The sequence below is a fragment of the Hippopotamus amphibius genome, chromosome 3 (assembly GCF_030028045.1).
Source record: "Hippopotamus amphibius kiboko isolate mHipAmp2 chromosome 3, mHipAmp2.hap2, whole genome shotgun sequence".
In the NCBI taxonomy this organism is placed as follows: Eukaryota; Metazoa; Chordata; class Mammalia; order Artiodactyla; family Hippopotamidae; genus Hippopotamus; species Hippopotamus amphibius.
In genome coordinates, this window is record NC_080188.1 from 17,438,325 (window position 1) to 17,452,867 (window position 14,543).

At 40.6% G+C, this 14,543-nt stretch overlaps 1 protein-coding gene across 4 annotated transcripts in view; it reads left to right on the forward strand.

Moving 5' to 3' along the window:
• C3H4orf19 (chromosome 3 C4orf19 homolog) overlaps positions 1–14,543 on the forward strand; it is an 83,911-nt gene that overhangs the window by 52,381 nt on the left and 16,987 nt on the right. For all 4 annotated transcript variants that reach the window (XM_057730114.1, XM_057730115.1, XM_057730117.1 and 1 more), the window contains one exon: positions 10,797–10,846. The gene's annotated coding sequence lies outside the window, so the exon portion shown is untranslated. The remainder of the gene's footprint in view (positions 1–10,796; positions 10,847–14,543) is intronic.

Sequence of the window (14,543 nt, forward strand, 5' to 3'; positions counted from 1 at the left end):
CTGTGGGTTTGTCATACATGGCCTTTATTATGTTGAGGTAGGGTCCCTCTATGCCCACCTTCTGGAGAGTTTTTATCATAACTGGGTGTTGAATTTTGTCAAAAGCTTATTCTGCATCTGTTGAGATGATCATGTGGTTTTTATCCTTCAATTTGTTAATATGGTGTATCACATTGATTGATTTGCATGTATTGAAGAATCCTTGCATTCCAGGGATAAACCCCACTTGATCATGGTGTATGATCCTTTTAATGTGTTGTTGGATTCTGTTGGCTACTATTTTGTTGAGGATTCTAACTTTAATCTTTATTCACAGTAGTTTAATAGCCATTTATTTGTTCTCACTGTCTCTACTAAGACTAATAGCTTAACCAGGGTGTCAAAACACTTCACAGATCTCACTGTAGAATGGGAGAAATTTAGCCAGAGACAACTTAATTGACATGTTCAAATCCCTCCTTTAATACATGTAGTCTCGGTCAGTTGTGGTGTGGCTGCCAGCTTGGGGCAGAGAGTGATGGCCTCTTGGCAGCAGGACCCTTGCCTGCCTACACGAGAAAGGAGAGGCCCAGGAGCTGAAGGACCAGTAGCATCATAATAAAAGCTATTGGTGATCGACTGCTTACCTGTACCAATACTAAGTATGTAGTCCATGGGATAACAGCTCTTAAGGTTCTTAAGGTGCAGATACTTAAGGAATCACAAGTAGTAGAGTCTCTACAAGAGGTACGTGAGAGTTGACCCCCCGCCCCTGAAAATTTCCCTTGAAGTAATTGCACGGAAACCTGTCCCTAACATTTCTTTTTGCATTAGACTTACGGTGAATATACAATGGGCTTTTCTAGAACAACCATAATGTCAGATCAGGGTCACTCAGAGGTTGAAAGAGGTCTGGATTACATTTTTGTTGCTTTCAAGGCTCTTGGTATATTAAAGTCGTAAAATAATGACAAAGTGGGATTATGAAAATTGAAGAATATTTTAAATGCTTATCTGTACAAATTTGCAATATTGCACACATGCATAAAGGTGATAAAGTTTTCCTATTCTGAAGGTGAAGTGTTAGTTCATAGGGAGCTGCAGGTGATTTACTATGGAAACATGGGGCTGAAGTTCAAAGCTGTGTGGTGAACATTGGCTTTTTTCCATCCTGGCCATGTAGCTCTGGGCGTATGTTTGGAGATGCTCGTCAAGGGTCTACACTGAGGCCCTTCATGAATGGGAAACCCGGGTTAGTTGACCTCCTGTATCCCTTATTCCCACGTTTCCTACCTGCCCCCATAATCTTGATGACGTAAATCCTGTCATTTTTAAGACTTTATGGTATGAATAAAAAGGCTTGAACTCTGAATCCTGGCTTCACTATTACTAGTTGTGTAACTTTATATGAGTTAGTTAAGCTTCCTGAATCAGTCTCCACATTCATAAGACGGAGCTTAACACTCCAAGTATTACTAACACCTACATCACAGAATTGATAGGAAGAAAATGAAATAATGAGTGTCAAGTACCAAACCATACTGGATGTTCAAGTGTCAGATAGCATCACTGTCACCAACACACACACACACACACACACACACACACACTCACTCGCTCACTCACTTACTCATCAGATCCAGAGCCCAAGTTTGGATTTTGTTAGCCTGTGGTTTGGTTTGGTTTGGTTCGGTTCGGTTCGGTTCGGTTTGGTTTTTCTTTGGTTTTGTTCTCACCATGAGACGTGGAATCTTAATTCCCAGACCAGGGATCGGACCCATGCCCTCTGCATGGGAAGTGTGGAGTCTTAACCACTGGACCTCCAGGGAGGTCCCCAAGTTTGGGTTTTGAGCATCTGTTGAGTGTAACTGTAGTGCCTGCCTGGGCCCAGTGAAGAGTCCTGTGCCTACAACCTCCCCGAGCTCCTACTCACAAATGAACTGACAGCCCCACAGCTGTGGCAGTTTGGCCCCCGGGTTCCACCTCCCATTTCATCCCCCTCACCTGCTCTTGGTAAATGGAAGTGTGAGAGAGCATGCAGATCTGAGACACATTTCTTAGGCCACTTATGTGAGAAAACTGAGCCAGAACTTTGTAAAGAGAAAAGGTAATACCAAAGGGCACTGGAGCACCTACAGGTTTACAGGATGACTGTCAGCCATTTCTTCTGGGGCCCCTGTACCTTGCGGCCTCTGCCTGGGAAGAGCTTGTGCTGCAAAAGAGAGAAAAAAACAGATTAATTTAATAGAAGTTAAAAATTTGGGTCTGATTCCCTGGCACCTATTGTTCAGGGTCTTTAACTGTTTGGGAAGAGAGGATTTCTGCCTGGATAGGTAATTGCTGGGCAGGTTTTCCTTGGTCTTTTACGCGTATAGAGCTCTGAATTTCAAGAGCGGAGATGCCTTGTAGATGCAGCATTTCCTGGTTTGTGATGGAGAAACAGCCTCCTGGCAGTCTCTAACCAATGGGGCCTATAGATCGTCTTTACTTCGTATCAGAAGAAAATTAGGGAATGGAAAGGCAAGGAAAATCAAAATCACATCACACGTTACAGTTTTGTAAAGTGTATAGTCAGCACCACAGACATTGAACTTGGAAACTGCAAGGAGGGTGACTTTACTGAAAATGGAAAGTTCCAAAAATGTTAAGCGATGGAAATGGTTAATCAGCTGGCATAATTAATTGGAATAATTTGCAGCCATTTAAAACCATCGTTATGGGGACTTCCCTGGCGGTCCAGTGGTTGAGACTTCACCTTCCAGTGCAGGGGGTGCAGGTTCAATCCCCGGTCTGGGAGGTAAGAGCCGACATGCCCCGCGGCCTAAACACCAAAAAACGTAAAACAGAAGCATTATCATAACAAATTCAATAAAGACTTTAAAAATGGTCCACATCAAAAAAATCTTTAAAAAATTTTTTTTCAAATAAAACAATCATTAGGGACATTATGGATTGCCATGGAAAAGGCTCGAAACATCATGTTAAACATAATGTTAAAGGGGAAAAAAGCAGGAAGTGAAATTGTTTATATTGTGTGAAACATTTATGCAGATGGACAGAAACTAAAACAAATCCTGGGAAAAAATTGAACACCTATCACAGGTTAGATTGCTATGATAACGGCTGGCTTTTTCTGCCCTTTTCCCAAACTTTGTGTGCTTGTATATATTTGTGCATGTGCGTGTACATCAATTTTATATATATGTATTTTATATATAAATATGTACACATACAAACATATCTTTTTTAATGAAAAAAGTTCTTTAAGCATTTGAAAAAGATTGGAGATATTTGTGAGCAGAGCAGCTGCAAAAGAAAAAAAGAGTTTTTACACTTAAAAAAAAAGTACTTAGACTTTGTACCAAGGACAGAACTTTAAAATCCCTCCATAGATGAGTGCATTTTACACTTTATACTGCAGAATGATCCTGGTTTCCTGAAGTCTTTCTTTTTTCCCCGTAGAGGTTCTAGATATCAATCAGGGTTTTGTTTTCCCTCGGTTTAAATGGCATTCCTCTTTGATCATGACTTTGCGCTGGGAAAAGATATTTCCTTGTGCGAAGTGGTGGTTAACTTCTCATAACCTCAGACAACAAAGGGCCCCTGTGTGAGGACGCAGGAATTCCTCTTGGAAGACAGGGAAGGCCCCCAGCTGAATCGTATCCGAGGAAGATGCTGCAACGCTTGCAAAGCTTGTTCCGAGAAAGGAGCCCAGCTGGAGATCTTTTCTTTCCATTCAGATATTGGCCCTGCTTGGGGGGTGGGGGTGGGGGGGAACCCTTAAAAGAAAACCCGAAAACAAGCCTGAATGCGTTTACAAATTACAAGGAAAAGTTAATTGTGGCAACCAGTGTTGGTGCCAACTCAAGCTTATGTATCATATTTAGAATTTAACTCCACTTGGGAAGGAACTTTGTTTTTCTTCTCATGGAAGTTAAAGAAGGCAGCAGAGATGGACTGTATGGTGTAACATCTGAATAAATTCCACCGCCCACAAGCCTCTTCCCCTCCAGCCACCTTCTCATGCCCTTCAGCTTCTCCTTGACCTTGGGAGGGTTTATACAATGACACATAGAACCTGCGGGTGGGCCCAGCACATCCTGGGCTTTGTGTAAAGTGCCCTTTCCCCTTCTTCTCTTTGCCCTTCTGTGAACTTAAATTCCTCTTCCTGTCATAGGTACTCAAGTTCCTGGTCAATGATAGATGCTTTCACGAAAGCCAGAAATCAGGGCAGTGATGAGAATAAATGAGAGGTGAGGAGAGCCAGCCCTCTGCGTCACTGAGGGCCCTTTTCACCTGTAGCTTAAGGATGACGAGAAAAATAGCAGCTGCCGTGTTTGTGCTTCTGCCACCTGCTTATCCTGATTCATGCACTATCTGTGTACCTCACATCTGAGAAAACAAAGGCCCAGAGAGGTTGAAAGCTTTGCTCGAGGCCACACAGCTAATAAGTAGTGGATCTAAAATGCAAACTCAGGAGTTTCTGAGTTCTCCAGAACGCTCCCCTTCCCACTACACAAAAGTGCTTTCCCAAAGACTCAAAGACTGTTAGTCACCAGCAGCATTTGCCCCCAACATCTGTGGTCAAACAGTATCAGGACATGTAAGAAATACCCCTTTCGGCGATCAACTCCATGATGGGTGATGCCTTAAAGGGCCAGGACAGGGAGGGTGGGAGGGAGTCGTGGGAGGAAGGGGATATGGGGATATATGTATAAATACAGCTGATTCACTTTGGTGTACCTCAAAAGCTGGTACAAGAGTGTAAAGCAATTATATTCCAATAAAGAGCTAAAAAAAAAAAAAAAATCCCTTTGCAGCTCCAGTCATGGCTCCAACTGAAAACTAAACTTAGAGTAAAAATTCCACTCCGTGTACAGATAGCTAGTTAAATATCAAACTCAGCAAGGCTCTACTTACTAATAGCCCTATGGAATGTGATCCCTTCAGGGGTCTGATGAACTTGAAAGCAGTATAAAAATCACCATGTAAGAACCTGTAGACCAGCACCATCTAATAGAACTTTCTGCGTTGAGAAAAATGCTCTATGTCTACACTGTCTGATACGATAGCCACTAGCCACACATGGCTTTCAAACGCTTGAAATGTGGCTGGCTGGTGTAACCAAGGAACTGAACTTTTAACATATTTAAGTTTTAGTAATTTAAATAGTCACACATGGCTAGTAGTTACCGTATGGGACTGTGTGGCTCTAGAATATTCTGACAGGTTGGTCCCCACATTTTCATGATGCTTTGCCTATAAGCTCTGTTATATCACTGGATCATAATTATTTTTGTTTCACCCACCTCCCCAGGTTGTAAGCTGTTCATCCTGCTAGATCGTCTATTATTAGCACATGACCTGGCCCACAGTCCTAGGCATTAAATAATTAATGTAGGTTAAATAAACGGATGGGAATCAGCCTTTTTCAGAAGCATCATTATTATTGCCCACTGCCATCTAGTTTGCCCTTTCTCATGACTGCTCTTAGGACTAAATTTGTTCCCAAATTTTTAGACGAAGCCTAGACTGCTCACTTGTGAGCACATCTTTCTTTCCTCAAAGGAAATCACTTCTTTGGCTGATTATTTTTGTTATTTGCCTCATTTTCCCTAAGTGAATGTTTCTAGTACCATTTCTTGATTTTTTTTTCAATTTTAGACATTTCTCTTCCACTATGGAAGAAGATGGTTCAGCTTTCACTCCCTGCCCCACCACACGTAAGAAATGTTCCCACTCCCTACTGAACCCCACCTCCAGTTTTAGAAGAAAAACTAGTATTTATTGTAACTACGTAAATGCTGTTCACAGCTAAGCCAGGTAGAGAATTATATTTCCTTTCCTGCACAGCTTTTTCTCTGGAGGTAGCAAATGGCTCATTTTTTTCATTTGTTCAGTATTCTGCATTCTTACCATGGATTTGACCCCAAATTCGTTCCCATTGTATATATCTTTCTCTTTGGGACACTTCAGTGCTTCTATGAATTCCATCTCTTCAGAGAAAACTGCCCAGAGGCTTCTTACCTTCTCCAGTCGGAATGAGCTGTCCTCCGGGCTGTATACATTGTTGGCATTCTGGAATCTTCCATCACTGTCATCCTGGGGGTGACTTTCATCTCTCTCCTGTGTTTAATGCCCTGTTTCCTGTATTCCTTGACTTCCCCTCTTGATTTACTACCTCATTTGTTTGTTACATCTTCTAATAGCCTCCTTCCCAGGAGGGGAAGGTATATGAATGGTAAAATTTTTGAGACCTTTCTTATCTGAAAATGTCTTTATCGTACCCTCTCACTTCGTTGGTAGTTTGGCCACGTTTAGAATAGTGTGTGTGTGTGTGTGTGTGTGTGTGTGTGTTTAAGAAGTCTAAAACCATGCTGATCCCCAGCTCTTTGTATATGATTGGTTTTTTTTTTCTACAAGCCTGTAGGAGCTTCACTTTTACCTCAATTCTGTATAATTCTTTGTCTTTACCTCTTTTACAAATTTATATGAGATTTCTTCATGTTTCTGTTCTAGACTTTCCATTGAAATATTCACTTTTGCTGTCTTGTTTTAATTTCCAAAAACTTTTTATTGTCGTTCTCTGATTATTTTTTTATTGAAGTATAGTTGATTTACAATGTTTCAGGTATACAGTAAAGTAATTCAGTTATACATATGTGTATATATATTCTTTTTTAGATTCTTCTCCATGATAGGTTATTACAAGACATTGAATATAGTTCCCTGTGCTCTACAGTAGGTCATTGTTGTTTATTTGTTTTATATGGTAGTGTGTATCTGTTCATCCCCAAATCCTAATTTATCCTTCCCCTTCCTTTCTCCTTTGGTTTGTTTCCTGTCTGTGAGTCATTTTCTGTTTTGTAAATAAGTTCATTTGTATCACTTTTTTTTCAGATTTCACATGTAAGTGATATATGATATTTGTCTTTGTCTGGCTTACTTCACTTAGTGTGATAATCTCTAAGTCCATCCATGTTGCTGCATCTTCTTTATCCATTCCTCTGCCAATGGACATTTAGTTTGCTTCCATGCCTTAGCTATTGTAAATGGTGCCCCTGTGAACATTGGGGTGCATGTATCTTTTTGAGTTAGAGTATTCTCTAGATATATATGCCTAGGAGTGGAATTGCTGAATCATATGGTAGTTCTATTTTTGGTTTTTAAGGAACCTCCATACTGTTCTCTATAATGGCTCCACCAATTTATGTTCCCACCAACAGTGTAGGAGAGTTCCCTTTTCTCTGCACTCTCTCCTCCACTGAAGTCTTGAACTCCTCAAAGTCATCCACGAGGGTTGGGATCTGCTTTTTCCGCATTCCTGTGTTTGTTGATATTTTGACAACTTCCCATGGATCACAGATGTTCTCAATGGCATCTAGAATGGTGAATCCTTCCCAGACTTTTCAATTGACTGTGCCCAGATCTACCAGAGCAATCACTGTGTATGGTAGTTATAGCCTTTCAAAACATATTTCTTAAATAATAAGACTAGAAATTTGAAATTACTTTCTGATCCATGGGCTGCAGAACGGATGTTGTGTTAGCAGACATGAAAACAACATCAATCTCATTGTACATCTCCATCAAAGCTCTTGGGTGACCAGGTGCATTGTCAGTGAATAATAATGTTTTGAAAGGAATCTTTTTTTCTGAGCAGCAGGTCTCAACAGTGGGCTTAAGATAGTCAGCAAACCATATTGGAAACAGATGTGCTGGCATCCAGGCTTTGTTGTTCTATGTATAGAGCACAGGCAAAGTAGATAGAGCTTAACTTTTAAGGGCCCTAGGATGTTTGGAATGGTAAATGAGCATTGGCTTCAACTTAAAGTCACCAGCTGCAGTAGGCCCTAATAAGGGAGGCAGCCTGTCCTTTGAAGCTTTGGAGCCAGGCGTTGACTTCTCTTTAGCTGTGAAAGTCTTAGATGGCATCTTCTTCCAGTGTAAAGCTGTTTCATCTACATTAAAAATCTGGTTGTTTAGTGTGGCCACCTTCATGAAGTATCTTAGCTAGATCTTCTGGGTCACTTGCAGCAGCCTCTACATCAGAACTTGCAGCCTCACCTTGCACTTTTCTATTATGGAGATGGCTTCTTTCCTAAACCTCGTGAACCAGCCCCTGCTAGCTTCAAACTTTTCTTCTACTGCTTCCTCATCTCTCTCAGCCTTCATAGAATTGAAGAGAATTAGAGCCTTGCCTTGGGTTAGGCTTTGGCTTAAGGGATTGTTGTGGCTAACTTGATCTTCTGCTCAGACCACTACAACTTTCTCCATGTCAGCAATAAGCCTGTTTCACTTTCTTATCACCTGTGTGTTCACTGAAGTAGCATTTTTGATTTCCTTTCAGAACTTTTCCTTTGCATTTACAACTTGGCTAGCTGTTTGGCGCAAGAAGCCCAGCTTTCAGCTTATCTGAGCTTTCAGCACGCCTGCATCCCTAAGCTTAATCATTTCCAGCTTTTGACTTAAAGTGAGAGAGGTGGGACTCTTCCTTTCACTTGAACACTTAGGGACCATTGTAGGGTTATTAATTGGCCTAATTTCAGTATTGTTGTGTCTCAGTGGATGGGGAAGGGGAGATAAGTTTGCTGTTCACATCAGTTTGTGGCACCGCAAAACAGTTACATCAAAGATCACTAATCAGAGATCACCATAACAAATATAATAATGAAAACGTTTGAAATATTGTGAGAATTACCAAAATGTGACACAAAGACTCAAAATGAGCAAATGCTGTTAGAAAAATGGTGCCGATAGACTCGCTCGACGTGGGGTTACCACAGACCTTCAGTTTGTAAGAACAACACAAAACAAAAACCCACAATATTTACAAAGCACAGTAAAACGAGGTGTGCCTGTACGGTAATCCACGTGGTTAAAGATTCTATAGAAATTAGAAGAATGGAGTAATTACCTTTAGGCGGGATTTTTAAAAAATCTTCATGGAGTTTTGAAGGATCAATATAATTCTGCAAAATACCAATGGGCACAGAGGCATGCCAACTGGGGGAAATACTGTGTGCAAAGGCATAGAAATAAAGTGTAAATAGGCATGTTTAGAAAGCAGTGAAAAATCCAGGTTGGCTGGAAATAGTAGTGGCTAGAGGAGTTTCGGGGATAATCTAGGAAGGCCATTGGTACCATGTTGTAGCAGGTCTTGAATGCATAGCCAGGGACATTAAAGATCGGTAGGCAATGCAGAGCCACTTAAGGCTTCTTAAAGGGGGGTGGCTTGTTGAGAGCTATTCTTTGCATGGCTGGCTCTGTCTCATTCTTTGGGTCCCAGTATAAATGCTCCCTCTTCAAAGAGCATCCCTCACTCTAAGGAAGTTCACTTGTAGCTCTGAATTGCCACATCCCATTGGTTTCCTACAAAACCAACTTGTAGGAAACCTTGTAGGAAAGTTGTAATATCTGTCTACCAACCACATGGCGGGGTCCAAGTTCTTCAAACACCAGCCAACCCAGAATATTCACCTTTCTGCACATAGGGCTATCATTCTGCAGGGTACACAGCATGGTGTCCCATTCTCTGCAGTTTAGTGGTGCCTTCCAGACAGCAGGGGCTGAACTATTTGTTGACTGAATAATACTCCATCCTTTCCTGACTCCTCCACGTCACATTCCCTCTGCCTAAAAGACCTTCGCATCACCTCGCCCTCATCGTTTTTTCATCTGCCACGGTTCTTCCCATCTTTCTATGGAGGTGTGGTTCAGGTGCTGTCAGCCCAGTGACACAACCTCCCGGTCCTGAACTCCCTCAGCTCTTGTGTTCCTTGGATGACACTATTTGTACCCTGCCTAATATTTTAGTGATTTGTAACCTCTTCTCATCTCCTTGCCCTTCCCAATAGATGGTTAGCTCCCTGAGGGCCTGGACTTTGTCTTTCTTGTGTCTTCCTTTTCAAATAATATTTGGGTTGAATTATAAGTACTTGGTAAAAATCAAGAATAACAGAATCATGTTACATTTGAGCAATGTATTAGATTTTAAGGAATTATTAAACAGTAAGAGGTAATACTGAGTGAAGACATGGCTGACAGAATATGAAATTGTATTTTCAAAAGGATGTAATGGCTATAATATTATGTGATAAATTTAAGGCAGAATCCATTATCCCAAGATGTAATTTACTTGGGAGTGGGCTAAGAGCATTTCTCTAAAAAGTTTTGTCTATATATAGTGAATTACCCTAATAATCACAGAGAAGTTCGTAGAAATCTATTTGCTTTACTTTCTCAAATTCTGTACATTGTTATTTTCATTATAAGCAAAGCTATTTTCTAAATTAAGTATTTTATTGAAATATTGTGCATGTATTCATTGAAACCTTAATGGTTTGATATGTCTCCAAGCAGTAAATTTCTTGAATTATTTTTTGGCTTAGTTGAAACTTTACCCATCAGAAAAGAGGTGTATTGTCACATTATGTTTATCAACAGCAATAACTAACAACAGCTTCTGGTTGTTGAACAATTCCAACATGCCCAGCATGTGATAAACAGCTTTCCTGTTGTGCCGTTTAAATCTCACTACAGTCTTCTCTTATAGACGAAACACTTACATTTGGGTAAATTGTTAATTGATTGTTAATTGAGTATCAGAAGCTGGGCTGCAAACTCAGGCCTGGCAAATTTCAAAGCCCTTATCTGCCTGGGCTAACTGTTCCAGGCCAGGAAATCCATTCCTCGCCGCCCCACCTCCCCCTGCCCCGGAAATGCTTTCTGCTGTCACTTTTAAGATGCAAGGTAGCTGTGAAAGAGAGGCAACTTGCAGACCTCAACTTTCAACTTTTTTTTTTTTTTGGTTACAGGAAGAGAAGTTAAACTTCTAGAGAAACCTCATGGACAATCTCCACAACAGGTAAGCTGTTCTTTTTTTTTTTTTATACTTTGGGAAGAAAGTCTGTTTTTTCCACTTTCCATTACATTTTGTATTATCTGGTCTTCCACTACAGGTTCCTATTACGTGAAACATTAAAGCCAGTAGACAGAACAATCCCCAAAATCTATTTTTCTCTGACTCATTCAGGTTTGAGTAGAATTGTTATTTCCTTTCTCCTTTTGTTGTTTAGGGGATACAGTTCTAAAACATGTGACAAACAGTGTGATGCATCTAAGTCTTCACCCTTAGAATAGTTTACAATATGGGGCTGAATCAAGAAGGCTGAGTATTACCTTGTTTGAGCTTAGCTAGAAACGTGCACCTCAAACAATTAACATTTTTTCAACACTCTGCACATGCCCCAAAATGACCTCCAAAGCACAGCAAGTATTAATCTGGGACTTACAATTGAATTTTAGCCAATAGATAAATTCACAACTATGGAATCCACAAACAATGAGGATCGACTGTACACATGAATCATGTGGGTTAACACCTCGTACACAGGAAGCTCTGTGTAAGTTTGCTATTTTTATCACCATCTTTATTAATCTATGCTATTAAATATCCTGAGGGTCTTGGACACCTTTGAAAAGTTTGAGGCCGGGGGGTATGATAAGATTCAGATTTGTATCTTAGATCATGTGGCTTCCGTGTGGCAAATGTATTATATTAGAAGATACAGGTGGATGCAGGAGACAAGAGGATTTTGCAGGAATTCAGGTAGGAAAGAAGTGATCATGTTTTAGGACAAGGCAAGGGCAGTGCACATGGAGAGGAAAGAGTGGGCCTAAGAGAGAGTGTGTTAGTGATAGCATCCCCTGGAATGTGGTCCGGAACACCACCAGCCCCATGGTCTGAGCGCCTTTGGCCCCAAGTCTTCTCCAATATTTTCCCAAGATTCCTCAGGCTTTCCTTGCTTTATGTAACATATTGCATGACATAGTTTAACCTCATACTTTTAACACTCTGTTAGTCATGTATGTATATATCTGTCTTCCTTGCTAGACTGTGAACTCTCTTCAGCTCTCTGGAGTCTGGTTCGGTACTTGTACATGGTAGGTGCTCAGGAAATATTTGGTGCATGAATGGGTGGTGAGCCCTTTAACAAACAGCAGCGATCTCTACCTCTTTGTGTCCTAGTTACTAGCAGAGTGTGTTGTCCTCAGTTAGGTGCTCAGGGATATTGGAGACCTCAGAACCATCTCAGTCTGAGATTTTCAAGTGCAAAAGCTATTTTTACTGTACTTCAAAGAAACATTGAGGACCCAATCCTGCACGTACAGGGTTTTCTACAAACATGGGACAATCTGTTTTTTCTTGTCCTCTGACCAGTCCATGCTTCTGGTCTTGAGTCCAGAAGTACATTTATAAAATAAGGGGATGGGGTTGTCAGATGTTCTCTAAGATTTGCTGAGGTTTGGGCACCTAGGATGCTGGGAATTACCTAGAACTAGTTCGTTCCAAGCATCCAGGCTTGAGCTGTGCTTGCTTTTAAGGCTATCATTATTTGTAGCTTTACAAGACTGTCTGTCCACATCACCTCCTCTGCAACTTTCTCATCATTTCCAGAACTTAACTTTTTCTAAATTGCTTCAGGTTTCTTCCAGACTTCTCCCACCTTCCAGATAAGGCTACTTCCCAATGTTGGAGACATACTGTGTGTTGGAGACACGCCCAGTTCCCATGGGGTTCCAGGGAAGATTTGGTCAGAACATCACCCATTTCTATCCACAGTGTCTAAAAGTCACTAGGCCAGTGGTTAAATAATATTCTCATAGATGATGGTCACGAAGTTGAGAGCAGCCCACATTTTATTAAGAACCTACTACTTGCCAGTCACACTTTGCTAAGCCCATCACGTGTGTAAACCGTGTGATTCTCGAGGAACCCTGCACAACTAGATGTTACTGTTTCCCCTGTCTTATGGTTGGCAAAGCTGAGATTCAGAGAAGTTAAGCAGCTTACTCAGGATCATCCAGCTTAGAACAGGCCAATCCAGATTTTGACTCCAGAGCCCACTCCCTTATTTACAAGAGACAGACTGTCTTCTGTGTACTGGATCTTAAAATTCTTCCTCCTCTTCTTCTAGACCCATGTATGATTTTATACATGTTCTTTGACTAGTCCTTTTGTTAATATGGCTGTAAAAATGAAATCAATCATACACTAATGCAAGGGTGTCTCAGGTGTTTTTTTGTTTTTTGTTTTGTGGTTTTTTAAAGAATTTTATTGAGATACAATTGACATACAATAAACTGCATGTATTTAATGTGTACAATTTGATTTTTTTTTCTTATTAGTAATGTATATATGGCAATCCCAATCTCCCAATTCATTTCTCCCCAACCCCCCCCCCCCCACCCCGCTTCCCCACTTGGTGTCTATATGTTTGTTCTCTACATCTGGGTCTCTATTTCTGCCTTGCAAACTGGTTGATTTGTATCATTTTTCTATAGTCCACATATATGTGTTAATATACGAAATTTGTTTTTCTCTTTCTGACTCACTTCACTCTGTATGACAGTCTCTAGGTCCATCCATGTCTCTACAAATGTCCCAATTCTGTTCCTTTCTACAGCTGAGTAATATTCCATTGTATATGTGTGCCACATCTTCTTTATCCATTCATCTGTTGATGGGCATTTAGGTTGCTTCCATATCCTGGCTATTGTAAATAGTGCTGCAGTGAACATTGGGGTGCATGTGTCTTTTTGAATTATGGTGTTCTCTGGGTGTATGCCCAGTAGTGGGATTGCTGGGTCATATGGTAACTATTTTTAGTTTTGCAAGGAATCTCCATACTGTTCTCCATAGTGGCTGTATCAATTTACATTCCCACCAACAGTGCAAGAGCGTTGCCTTTTCTCCACACCCTCTCCAGCATTTACTGTTTGTAGATTTTCTGATGATGCCCATTCTAACCGGTGTGAGGTGATACCTCATTGTAGTTTTGACTTGCATTTCTCTAATAATTAGTGATGTGGAGCAGCTTTTCATGTGCCTCTTGGCCATCCGTATGTCTTCTTTGGAGAAATGCCTATTTAGGTCTTCTGCCCATTTTTGGATTGGGCTGTTTGTTTTTTGATATTGAGCTGGATGAACTGTTTATATATTTTGGAGATGAATCCTTTGTCTGTTGATTCGTTTGCAAATATTTTGTCCCATTCTGAGGGTTGTCTTTTCGTCTTGCTTATAGTTTCCTTTGCTGTGCAGAAGCTTTGAAGTTTCATTAGGTCCCACTTATTTATTTTTGTTTTTATTTCCATTACTCTAGGAGGTGGATCAAAAAAGATCTTGCTGTGATTTATGTCAAAGAGTGTTCCTCCTATGTTTTCCTCTAGGAGTTTCATAGTGTCTGGCCTTACCTTTAGGTCTTTAATCCATTTTGAGTTCATTTTTGTGTATGGTGTTAGGGAGTAGTGTTCTTTTCTTTTTTTTCTTTTCTTTTCTTTTTTTTTTTTTAGGGAGTGTTCTGATTTCATTCTTTTCCATGTAGCTGTCCAGTTTTCCGAGCCCCACTTATTGAAGAGGCTGCCTTTCCTCCATTGTATGTCTCAGATGTTTTTAAGCAGATTCCCTATGAAGATTGCTGACACTGAGCTTCCTCTGTAACTTGAGCTAAAGTCAAGACGATCAGCCCAACAAGTTAAGTTGAGGTGTTTTGTCAGATGAT